The following is a 12,656-nucleotide window of genomic DNA, read 5'->3' on the forward strand; positions in this document are numbered from 1 at the left end:
CTGCCTTTGTAATGGTAATCTCTTTTTCCCCTGGTTTACTCATTGAGAACTTTCTGTCTAGAAGAATAGGAAAAAATACACAAGGAGGAATACCACAGAAAAAGACATAATATTAACAACACTGTTACACCTTCCATTAATACTTCTCAACCATTATGCTTGAGTGTCAGCTGAGCAGACTCTTCACATACTCTGGTGTAATGCTCACTTTTTTCACATTTAATGCAGACCACTGCTGATGATAGAACACATGGGATGCTATGCCCCAACAAACTGTACTGGACACAACTAACTGAGCCTATATCAGCATGTGTTTCTGTAGTGTTCATCCTAAACTCCTTCAGACCATCACCTGATTTCATTTTCAAATGTCAAACCTTGAATACAGCTTTTCAATTTAATAGATTAGACATAGTCAACCTCTAGAATGGAACACAGCCGGAGCACATCACACAGTGATGATGCTGTTGCATGATGATCCATGTTATCACTTGATATCACTGACTCTCTTTCACAGCATTGTAATAAGTAGCAACACTTAGGCCACCAGTGTAATAGTGCCGCCGGCCGGTGTGGCCGAGCGGTTCTAGGCGCTTCAGTCTGGAACCGCGTGACCGCTACAGTCGCAGGTTCGATTCCTGCCTCGGGCATGGTTGTGTGTGATGTCCTTAGGTTAGTTAGGTTTAAGTAGTTCTAAGTTCTAGCGGACTGATGACAAAATGGTTCAAATGGCTCTGAGCACTATGGGACTCAACTGCTGTGGTCATCAGTCCCCTAGAACTTAGAACTACTTAAACCTAACTAACCTAAGGACATCACACACACCCATGCCCGAGGCAGGATTCGAACCTGCGACCGTAGTAGCAGCGCGGCTCCGGACTGGTGCGCCTAGAACCGCACGGCCACCGCGGCCGGCGGACTGATGACCTCAGATGTTAAGTCCCATAGTGCTCAGAGCCATTTGAACTATTTGTAATAGTGCCAGGGGTTCAAACACTACGATAGGCCAGGATGGACTTCTCAAGATGGTTTCCTGGTCACTGAGTGCTTCTAACAAAAATATTGTTAATGTAATGAGATGCTAATATTGTGGCTTAAGTCGATAATTCAGTAGTGTAAGTCAATCCCCACAGTAGCGATTACTTTTCTGAGAAGCACCCAGCTATGTGGTTAGATCATGAGAAGCAAGATCGCAAGGGCGACACAACACAGGCACAGAAAATCAGTGACAGTTGACATGTCCTTGCAGATGCTAGGCTGATGTTAGGGGTATGGCAGTAGAAAGCGTGTGTGTAGAACAGCCACAATAATCCAACAGTCAGCTAGACCTGATATGCTCTAGCGCATTGGCCCCAAACCTAGGACCCCTTGGATACACTCAGAAGTTGGTTAGGGTCACCCTGATGGTGGCATCTTCTTGTTATCTCCAGCTCACATCACGGTAGCATAAGGCCCACAGACCAGCAGCTAGCAGATGATCCAGATGCATGTAGATGAAGCTGAATGAGCCACATAGGACTGTTTACTGTCTCAGTATAGTCATCAGTGGAGGACAAGATGCAGGTCCAAGGAACAACTACTTAAAGGTGCTGAGACCTGTTTTATTATCAAAGGTGCCACTTTTAGTATACTGTCAACCAAGGTGTCATTTCGCTGGCCCCTGGTATGGTGTAATCCAGGTCATCACTGTGGTCGACCGGGACCTTGTGCCACACTGCATTAGCATTATTGCAGTTGCAGCAGCATCATTACTTAGGCAGCTAGCTGGTCTGCCTTACCATGCACTGTGAAGTCTGGATAGAGGGGTACTGGTGCAACACTGTTGGCAATAATTGAAATGTTGCATTGAGGGCATATCTAGTGAGGGACAGTTTAGAAAAAAAATCTCTCAAATGGAATCTGCATCTTGTTCCATCAAACAAATTATTATTATTATTATTATTATTATTATTATTATTAGTAGTAGTAGTAGTAGTAGTAGTAGTAGTATTTTCTATTTTATTGAATATCTATTTTATCATATGCAATGATATGGCATTTATAATATGTTGATACAGCGAGAAATGAATTGAAGCTTCTTATAAAGGGTGTTACAAAAAGGTACGGCCAAACTTTCAGGAAACATTCCTCACACACAAACAAAGAAAATATGTTATGTGGACATGTGTCCGGAAACGCTTACTTTCCATGTTAGAGCTCATTTTATTACTTGTCTTCAAATCACATTAATCATGGAATGGAAACATACAGCAACAGAACGTACCAGCGTGACTTCAAACACTTTGTTACAGGAAATGTTCAAAATATCCTCCGTTAGCGAGGATACATGCATCCACCCTCCGTCGCATGGAATATCTGATGCGCTGATATAGCCCTGCGGAATGGCGTATTGTATCACAGCTGTCCACAATACGAGCACGAAGAGTCTCTACATTTGGTACCGGGGTTGCGTAGACAAGAGCTTTCAAATGCCCCCATAAATGAAAGTCAAGAGGGTTGAGGTCAGGAGAGCGGGGAGGCCATGGAATTGGTCCACCTCTACCAATCCATCGGTCACCAAATCTGTTGTTGAGAAGCGTACGAACACTTCGACTGAAATGTGCAGGAGCTCCATCGTGCATGAACCACATGTTGTGTCGTACTTGTAAAGGCACATGTTCTAGCAGCGCAGGCAGAGTATCCCGTATGAAATCATGATAACGTGCTCCATTGAGCGTAGGTGGAAGAACATGGGGCCTAACCAAGACATCACCAACAATGCCAGCCCAAACGTTCACAGAAAATCTGTGTTGATGACGTGATTGCACAATTGCGTGCGGATTCTCGTCAGCCCACACATGTTGATTGTGAAAATTTACAATTTGATCATGTTGGAATGAAGCCTCATCCGTAAATAGAACATTTGCACTGAAATGAGGATTGACACATTGTTGGATGAACCATTCGCAGAAGTGTACCCGTGGAGGCCAATCAGCTGCTGATAGTGCCTGCACACACTGTACATGGTACGGAAACAACTGGTTCTCCCGTAGCACTCTCCATACAGTGACGTGGTCAACGTTACCTTGTACAGCAGCAACTTCTCTGACGCTGACATTAGGGTTATCGTTAACTGCACGAAGAATTGCCTCGTCTATTGCAGGTATTCTCGTCGTTCTAGGTCTTCCCCAGTCGCGAATCATAGGCTGGAATGTTCCGTGCTCCCTAAGACGCCGATCAATTGCTTCGAACATCTTCCTGTCGGGACACCTTCGTTCTGGAAATCTGTCTCAATACAAACATACCGCGCCACGGCTATTGCCCCGTGCTAATCCATACATCAAATGGGCATCTGCCAACTCCGCATTTGTAAACATTGCACTGACTGCAAAACCACGTTCGTGATGAACACTAACCTGTTAATGCTACGTACTGATGTGCTTGATGCTAGTATTGTAGAGCAATGAATCGCATGTCAACACAAGCACCGAAGTCAACATTACCTTCCTTCAATTAGGCCAACTGGCGGTGAATCGAGGAAGTACAGTACATACTGACAAAACTAAAATGAGCTCTAACATGGAAATTAAGTGTTTCCGGACACATGTCCACATAACATCTTTTCTTTATTTGTGTGTGAGGAATGCTTCCTGAAAGTTTGGCCGTACCTTTTTGTAACACCCTGTATAATAGTGTCTGAACAAATCGTAAATAACATATACAAACAAAATAAATTAAAGTTTATACGATATAAATTGCAGCAGTACAATGAAGAAATTAAATATGATAGTAAATCACATGTATACTGTATATACAGTAATAAACAGAAACAAAAAAGTTTCATTTAATACTCCCTAGTAAGAGATTAATTGTTTTTATGTGTACATTGAAAAGAGTAAATTACACTATTCATGTCATATTCATTTCACATCATATCATTGACACAGCCTTAAGAAGATTTTCACATGGTAGCAACACTGATAGTTATGAACAACCAACTTCCATAGCAATCTGGTGCATCAGCCAGTCAGTATACCCGTGACACATGGCGAGATATAACCTGAGTTATGAGATAGGTGTAGGCTTACCGACATTCTGAAAATTCATGTTTTCGCTATCACTATAAAAAATTTCACTTATAACATCTTAAGCTTATTTTAAAACTGCACAGCTTTGTTATCCTATTATTTCTTAAGGCAAGAGCGCTAAAAGAATTTGTGTAAGGTATATGGCACTCCTGTTAATACTTGGCTTCCTTATGTACTTCTCTGTAAAAGTCATTTCTGTGTCTTGTTGGATAGTCATGGAGCTCATGGTTTAAAGAAGAAACTTGGGGGGAGGGGGGGAGGTTGATTTCAAATTCCAGATAGTTCCATAGATACACATAATGGAAGAGTCATGATTTTAAATTCCTTGAAAATTTACCTACAAGGATTCCTAGATGCAGCCCCCCTTTTTTTTATCTTATTGCTTGTTTCTGAATAGTAAATGAGCTTTCCACCAGACTCGAATTACCTCAAAATAAGACATCATATTGCAATAGACTATACATAAATGCCTAATAGATACACATTACTGTTTGTTCACTGCAACAATTTTTAAGAATTCAAAATACATAGCAGAATTTATTTAACTTTTTATTGAACACTTCTATATGCTTACCCCACTTTACACACTTATCTAATCAAATTCATAAAAGTTTCATATTTGGAGTTTGTAGTATCTTCTATTTAGGTAACTTCATAATTACATTAGGTTGTGCTTTATGATATTCCATATGTGGCTGAAATTCATCAATAATGTTTTTTTCTCATTTTCAAATGAATAGTTATCCTTAAACCATTTACTTGCTTCTTCTGCTGTTATTTCTATTTTTTGTGCAAGTCAATCTAATTCTCAGCTTTAATAAAGAGACTAGTATCATTAGCAAAAAGTTCAGCATCAGCTTGTGTAAATAACTTGGCGAGTCATTTATGTACATCAAGCGTAACAGGTGTCCCAGCATCGAACTTAGGGGTACTCCATAAATAACTTTCTTATATCCAGAAAAGTTGAGCTTCATTCGAGAACTATTTCTATTTTCTGGTATCTGTCATATAAGTATGATTTAAACCTCATGTGAACAGTACCATTGATTCAAAAGCAGCAGAGCTTTTCGAGCAATAGTTGATGTTTAAAATATAGAATACCTTGGATAAATCTTAAACTACTACATAATTTGATTCATTATGATCTACGAAATTTAAGGCAAGTTTTTGAAAATTAAATATTTGCTTCATTCGTTTTATTCTTTCTGAAGCCATTTTGTCGTTGATAAATATTGCACCTTCGATCAGGAAAGCAGAGGGTCTTTCGTACTTTACTCTTTCTATAATTTTTGAGAAACAGGACAAGATTCATAGGGTCTGTAGTTTTTTATATAATGGTTTTATAATTGAGACCTTAGGTTCTCTATGGAAAGTACCAGTGGTGAAAGAAGCATTAATTGAATCTATAAGCAGAGTAGCAATATGTTTTCTGTATTTAATTGTTGTATCTGGAATGCCATCAGTGTAACAGGAAAATTTATATTTTAGTTTGCCCATTGCGTTGACTACCTCTTCTACTATTACAGGATACAAAAACATTGTCTTGGGCTGTGTAGAGAAGTTGTGATTAATCTTTGTATGACCTTGAGTTTTTACAAGATTTTGTATTACACCTATATAATGATAACTGAATATATTGGCAATATGTAAAGAACTGTTTATAGTTTTGTCCTCAGTTTTAATAACAATGTCGTTGTTTCTTACCTTACTTTAGCCTATGTTTGTATTGGTCACTATAAAAACTGATTTCATTTTTTTGTTGGACTTGTTTCTACTGATAAATGAATCGTTGTTTAACATTTTTGCTGCAGTAATGAGTATCTTATACAGTTTCCTGTAAGAGTTGACATACTGTTTCAGATCTGAATTTTCCCTTGCTAATTTACTAATTTCGTCACTCTGAGGATTTTATAGTCCTCTGTGTTATCCAGATAGTAACTCTGCTTTTTTACTTACCTTTTCTTAAGAGGGAATGCGTTTTCATAGTTAAGTTTGCAACAAGTTGAAGATGACTCGCCGGCCGCGGTGGTCTCGCGGTTCTAGACGCGCAGTCCGGAACCGTGCGACTGCTAAGGTCGCAGGTTCGAATCCTGCCTCGGGCATGGATGTGTGTGATGTCCTTAGGTTAGTTAGGTTTAAGTAGTTCCAAGTTCTAGGGGACTAATGACCACAGCAGTTGAGTCCCATAGTGCTCAGAGCCATTTGAACCATTTTTTTGAAGATGACTCGAACTCCTTATGTAGATTGTCATGTTTATCCAAATCTCAGTTTTGAGTTTTTAACAATGAATTAGAAATCCTAATTCTTCCCTCATTAATACATCTCCTATAGATTTCAGTTTGAAAAATAGCCAATACGTGCTATAGATGTTTACTAGTAGCAGTCATTAGTCGCGAAACCTAAAAACTATATAGTCATTCGTCGCAAAACCAAAGCGAACTTCCCTCCTCTCTCCCCCCAGCATCAAACCTCCACCCAAGGTTACTCGGTTACTCTTTTGTGTTGCGCGTGGTACCCATATAATTTTGAAATGTTGGTCGAGTGCATGCTTCCAACTGAACAAGTTTGACCTATTTTCTATTTGAATACGACAGTTGTAATGCTGAACGGTTTTTCCGTGGACACCGGTTCAATACTCTATTGGCACAATGTCGCGTTGAATGGTTCATGTTTTGGGTCGACAAAATATTTCCTGTATTTAGGCATAAAATAATTCCGTGGGAGTATGTACCTCATTTAATATTACGGTTAGTGTTTTAATGTCATAGAACAAAAATCTGGCACCACGCCAACAAGTTATTAGCCCAGCACACAACAACAACAAAAAAAGAAGATACACTTATTTCTCTCCAGTGCCTGAAAATACAGGACAATTCGTCATTGGTGCTGAATAAATGCTGCTGCTATCTCTGAGTCAAAGCTACTTATCAAGGCTGGTGGGTCCAGGAAAACAGTGTTTGACGTTTGTGAAGTGTGTGATATATCGCAAGTGTTTGTAGCGTGTCTTCATTTGGAAAACCTGTTTGACACTTCATCTAGGACAGCTGAATAAGGAAATGCACTTCTAAAAAATAGCAGTTGGGCATCTGTTGAAGAGATATCATTTGTGGTGTGTACAAATATTAGTACGTCTGAAATGCGCACTGACAAGCGCTATATCATTATTATTCCTGCTTTCTTGTTTATGATTACAGGGTTTCAATGTTACGTTCCAGCAAAAGATTGTCAGCTGTGTAAAGTCTTCATCTGACATCACGTAAAACCGGATAATTTATGTAATCACCCTGTATAAAAATTGACTGCGCAAAGTGTAGAGCGATGCACATTAAGCGATGTGTATATTATTTTTTTGTGTCACTTTTGACTGTGGCTGTTCATTAGCTGCGGAGATACCAACACACAACTGTTGATATAGTAGTTCATTACACCTCAACATCTCGTGTGGACACGCATTTGAGGCGTACAGGCAACGCAATTAAATAGGGGTAAATTACCTCGACTATGTAGAATGCCAAAATTTTCAGGTAGAACGTGTGTGCCACGGGAAGTTGTCAAAGGCTCAGTAGTCCTCGTGCTAGCTAAGTTCAAGGTTGACAAGAACGAGATTGCAAGGCTGTCGTGTTTAGAATGTTTCCTACCAGCAGCTGCTTAGATTTATGGATGGATAATTCACTGTGATGAGTTAACTCGCGTAGTTTTACAAACATAGATTCTTCATTTTCTAGAGGCCAGATTCATCAAGAGTTAGTATCAAAGGAGTATTTGTTTACAGTTTCGAGATGAAACATTACATAAGAACCTGTTTGCAGGCATTGCCATATCCTTGTGCGACAATTTTTAACTAACACAAAAATATAATAATTATTTTTAAAATCATACAGTACTTAAAGTTTAATTTTTAGTCAGTAACCTTGTTTGTATTGATTGATTTTTTTTTTTTGAGGGGGGGGGGGGGGGTGGGAGCATCATAGCACAAAGACAATCAGTATGCAATTTTCAATTTTGAGTCCGTCTGATCAAAGTTATAACTGTATTAAAGATGTGTGAAATAGTAAATAACAGTTTACAAGCTAATGGTCTTACAGCAATAATTTAATCCATCTTCTGAATGCTATGAAGTTGTTTTGATGAGAATCTTTGTCACTGGTTCAGTAAGTAACAAAATATGATTACAGTTAATGTGCAAATAGGCTACTTAGAAGCAATGGCTTCTAAAATGTTAAATACATTTATTTAATAGTCATTGGATTAAATACATTTATTAATGAATGTAAAATGATACATGAGAAGAATTATTAAGATTGTGAATAATATTTATCTTAAAAGCTAATAAACATTGTAGGCCTACTGAGGAAGATTGTGATTGTGACAGTTATCATTATCTTAAAAACTGATATCAGCATTATCAGTTCATGGAATTCTTTTATTCCATAAATTGAGTTTCTGCAACCAGATATACACTCTTACGTATACATCTTTTGATGATGTGGATCAAAGTAGATTGTGGAAATTTATTAAGAATTGAGAGAGAATTAACTTTGTGCATGTTCTCAGTTTTTGTGAGTGTGTGCCTTGAATTTGTTTCCTCCAAACAAGCTGCTGGTTTTGATAAGTAATGCACAAATGGAAATGTACATTTTGCATGAAATGATGATGATTGGAATAAGGACGGTGCTTGTGCAGTAAGCTAGCATTTCATTTTCAAATGCAAGAAAGGTGTAAGAGTAGAGGGTTACAAATAGAAATTTCGTAATTTATGTACACTATATATACATAAAATACCCACTCCATATGATCAAACCCAGACAATGAATGAATACTCATTCCAGATCGCAATCTCAGCCAGCAAAAGCTCCATATTCTGTTTGCTTAGAGTAGGACTCTTAAATTTTGTCTCAAACTGCACACAGTTACAAAACCTTATGTTAATAGTGTGGGAACTGGAGTCAGGACTTGTGGCCTACTGTATTTCACCTGGAAGAGATAAGAGAATTTTAACTGATGGCCACCACTTGCAGTTGTTAAGGGAGGCAGTCTTGCATCTTCGTTTTAGAGAGAGTACACTCTGGCATTTGGAGGCATGATATTGCGAAGAAAACTTCATGAATTGAGAATACTGGGGTGCCTTCTTGTAGTCTTTCCTGAGTACATGGTCTCTTCATTTTAGAATTGGAGACCTACTACCTAAGTGATTCTTCCAAGAGAATGGAACCTCCAAAGAAGTGTACTTACTGTTAAACTTTTCATCATCACAATCAACAATTTTACATACACAGTAAGGAGCATAGTCAAATAGTCCTATTTGTGCAGATTTATAATAGTCATGCTAACTAGGAGTAGTCCATCCAGTGATGATGATTGGAATGATGTTGTGCGGAAGTCCGCTTTTGTTCTTAAATGTAAGAAAGATTTATTGAAGGTAAAGGATACGAGTAGAATAGCACGCAGGAACAATTTTCATAAACATAAAATTCCCCAAACCACTCATTAGGGATTTGGCCATTGTGTAATACAGATGGTTTTAATTTATATTGCAACTTTAATTTTTGTAACAAAATGTGTCGTGAATGGAGACATCAGGCTATGCCATGGGTAAATCTTGTTTCCTTGACCTTTATTTTGCATTGACATTTATTTTGCATTGACGTTTGTTGGCATTGTCAACTTCAAATCAAATTCAGACATTACAATCTGACCTGGATCTCGGGCCAATCTACAGATCAACCTTTCACTGCATCCAGAGTTTTTGCTTTCACATTCAGTGGCTACACAAACTTACAGCCAAACTTCGAAAATGGGCACCAAGGGTGATGACACAGCAGCCATTAACATTGTGCCACTGGTCAGAGCCAACGGCTATTGTTAAATATTCCTCTTAACCCAATATTGCGAATTTTGCAGCCATATGACACTCTAACATGTAGATTTCTGAACAATATAAATCCTTGTTGATGATGATTAGTTTGATTTTACCAGAATCTTTACATTTTATTGTGGCAGGCATGTAGTTAAGAAAATACAGTAGTCAGACAATTTAGTTGAATTCAGTCTTTTATATTATGTGTTAGGCCTAGTGCTTTGTTGGTAAAGACTGTTATAGACAATTCATTATTTGTTACAGCTTTCTATGCACACACTGATATAATTGGTTTTATGGGTCATTACTTGTAACTGATATTATGTTCTAAAAACAAAGATTCTGTAACTTACCAAACGAAAGCGTTGGTACGTTGATAGACAAAAAACACACAAACACACACACAAATTTCAAGCTTTCGCAACCCACAGTTGCTTCATCAGCAAAGAGGGAAGGAGAGGGAAAGATGAAAGGATGTGGGTTTTAAGGGAGGGTGTAAGGAGTCATTCCAATCCCAGGAGCGGAAAGACTTGCCTTCTTTCCGCTCCTGGGATTGGAATGACTCCTTATGCCCTCCCTTAAAACCCACATCCTTTCATCTTCCCTCTCCTTCCCTCTTTGCTGATGAAGCAACTGTGGGTTGCGAAAGCTTGAAATTTGTGTGTGGTTTTTTTTTCCCCCCCACATACCAATGCTTTCGTTTGGTAAGTCACAGAATCTTTGTTTTTAGATATATTTTTCCCACGTGGAATGTTTCCCTCTATTATATTCATATCGATATTATGTTCTTTTTGATATACTTATGATAATGTTTATTTTTGTGTAAGGTCACCACATTTTTCTCTCTTGAAAATAATTACTTCAGAAATGTCATAAGAAGGATGTGGTGCTCTGCCATCCTATAAAAGAATATTGGTCTAATAACTTAGTTTTTGAATTTTTAAAGCAGTTTGACATTTACTGCTATAGAAGAAATTGATTATTATTATTCATAACAAATCTTGAATTGAGTACACAATACACAGGTTTCAATGTATCTATAATCTGTATTTTTCGCACTAGCTTACACATATACCAAACTTTGCTGAGATGATTTGTTGTTATTCCAATATGATTTCACTGCCACAAATGGCTGGTTGCAGTATTTCCTACAGCTGCAGTGTTGTCTTACCAAAATTGTAAAATTATTTCAGTGTGTTTTCTAGATAGGTTCGTCAGTAACATGCAGTTCAAGGAACTAGGTTTCTCTTATTATACTTACACTGTTTCTACGAAAGAACATGTTACCACCCAGGGGGACCACAGTCCTTTTGTGAGTACGTGTGTGGCGCACACAGGGCTCCGAACTATTGCAGGCTCCTCTCCTTTCCAGGCTGTATTAGCATCCCTGTTCCTCTCCCTCCCTCCGTATCCTTGCTCCTGTGTCCCTGCCCCCCTCTTTTCCCTCTTAGTGAACTTCTTTGTCGGCCTGGCTATCCTCCTGGCTTTGTTTTGGTCTGTGCTATTGTTTAGTTTGCTGTTTCCATCTCCTTTTTGGTCCCCTTGGGGTCTGACCTCCATTTCCAAAATTTTCCATTCAGTGTGAGCCATTTGGGGATGAACTCCCTACCTAGCTTCCATGGTGCAGGTTCCTCTCCTCCTCCCCTCCCCTTTCCCTTTGCACCCTGGCCCCCCTCCTGGTAACCAGTCTGTGTGGTGGGGCTGTTAAGTACCCACTTGGCTGAGAACCCTTAAACCACAGGGATCACACTACTAGTACCTCAGCTGTTAACGCTTCGTGTATGCCCAGGAGTCTATGCTCAACACTTTGGGGCACAAGAACTCCCGGCAATGGCGACCGTGCGAGACGGCTGCTGCTGTGGCCAGGTGGCGCCCATGGGGCGAGCCCCTGATCGGAGTGGGTGGTACTAGGGTGGACACCTTGCGCATGAAACGAAAAAATCTTCACCATCCTGGCCATTCTATGGTTGTCTATAAGAGTGGTAGCAGATGTGACACTCCTTGTGCCACCCCGTGGGAGGAGAGTCAAGCTCATCGGCTTGGGTTGAGCCTTTCCCTCTGTACCTGGTTTGTACCAGGATGGAAGGCAGAAGTTTTGCGATGACGAAGCCTTTGTTTTTCGTGGAGACAATTGAAGATAAGTATGGCGAAGTGGAATCGATGAGTAAAATGTGGTCTGGTGCTTTGCTCATAAAGACATCTGGTGCTGCCCAATCTGATGCACTGCATGCCTGTGACCGTCTTGGTGACGACCCAGTCTCCGTCACGCCCCACCAATCTTTGAACTCGGTACAGGGCATTATTATCCACAGAGATCTTCTCCAAACTGACGAGGAGCTCCGTGCTAACCTTGAGCGACAAGGGGTTCGTTTTATCCACCATGTGCAACAAGGCCCTCCAAACAATCGCACCACTATGGGCACCTTTATCCTGGCCTTCAAGGGGGATGTCCTCCCAGAGAAGGTCAAGGTCATGGTGTATCAATGTGATGTAAAACCTTACATTCCCAACACCAATGAGATGCTATAAATGCTTACGGTTTGGACACACTTCTTCCCACTGCACCACTGATCCCCTCTACGGTGACTGTGGGCACCCCCTCCATGAGAAGAATGCCTGTGCTCCCCCACCAGTGTGTGTAAATTGTCATGGACAGCATTCTCCACGCTCGCCTGCATGCCCAGTGTTTGTGAAAGAAAGAAGGATTCAGGAGTACAAAACCTTGGATCAGC

The 12,656-nt window shown here is 39.8% G+C and overlaps 1 protein-coding gene across 4 annotated transcripts in view; it reads left to right on the forward strand.

The window, feature by feature from the left end:
• Positions 1-6,577: 6,577 nt before the first annotated feature.
• LOC126251720 (vesicle-associated membrane protein 7) overlaps positions 6,578-12,656 on the forward strand; it is a 39,795-nt gene continuing 33,716 nt past the window's right edge. Inside the window, exon 1 of one of the 4 annotated variants that reach the window (XM_049952321.1) lies at positions 6,578-7,003. The gene's annotated coding sequence lies outside the window, so the exon portion shown is untranslated. The other 3 variants (XM_049952317.1, XM_049952320.1, XM_049952319.1) reach the window with 3 other exon arrangements.

This window comes from Schistocerca nitens, chromosome 4, assembly GCF_023898315.1.
Source record: "Schistocerca nitens isolate TAMUIC-IGC-003100 chromosome 4, iqSchNite1.1, whole genome shotgun sequence".
Lineage (NCBI taxonomy): Eukaryota > Metazoa > Arthropoda > Insecta > Orthoptera > Acrididae > Schistocerca > Schistocerca nitens.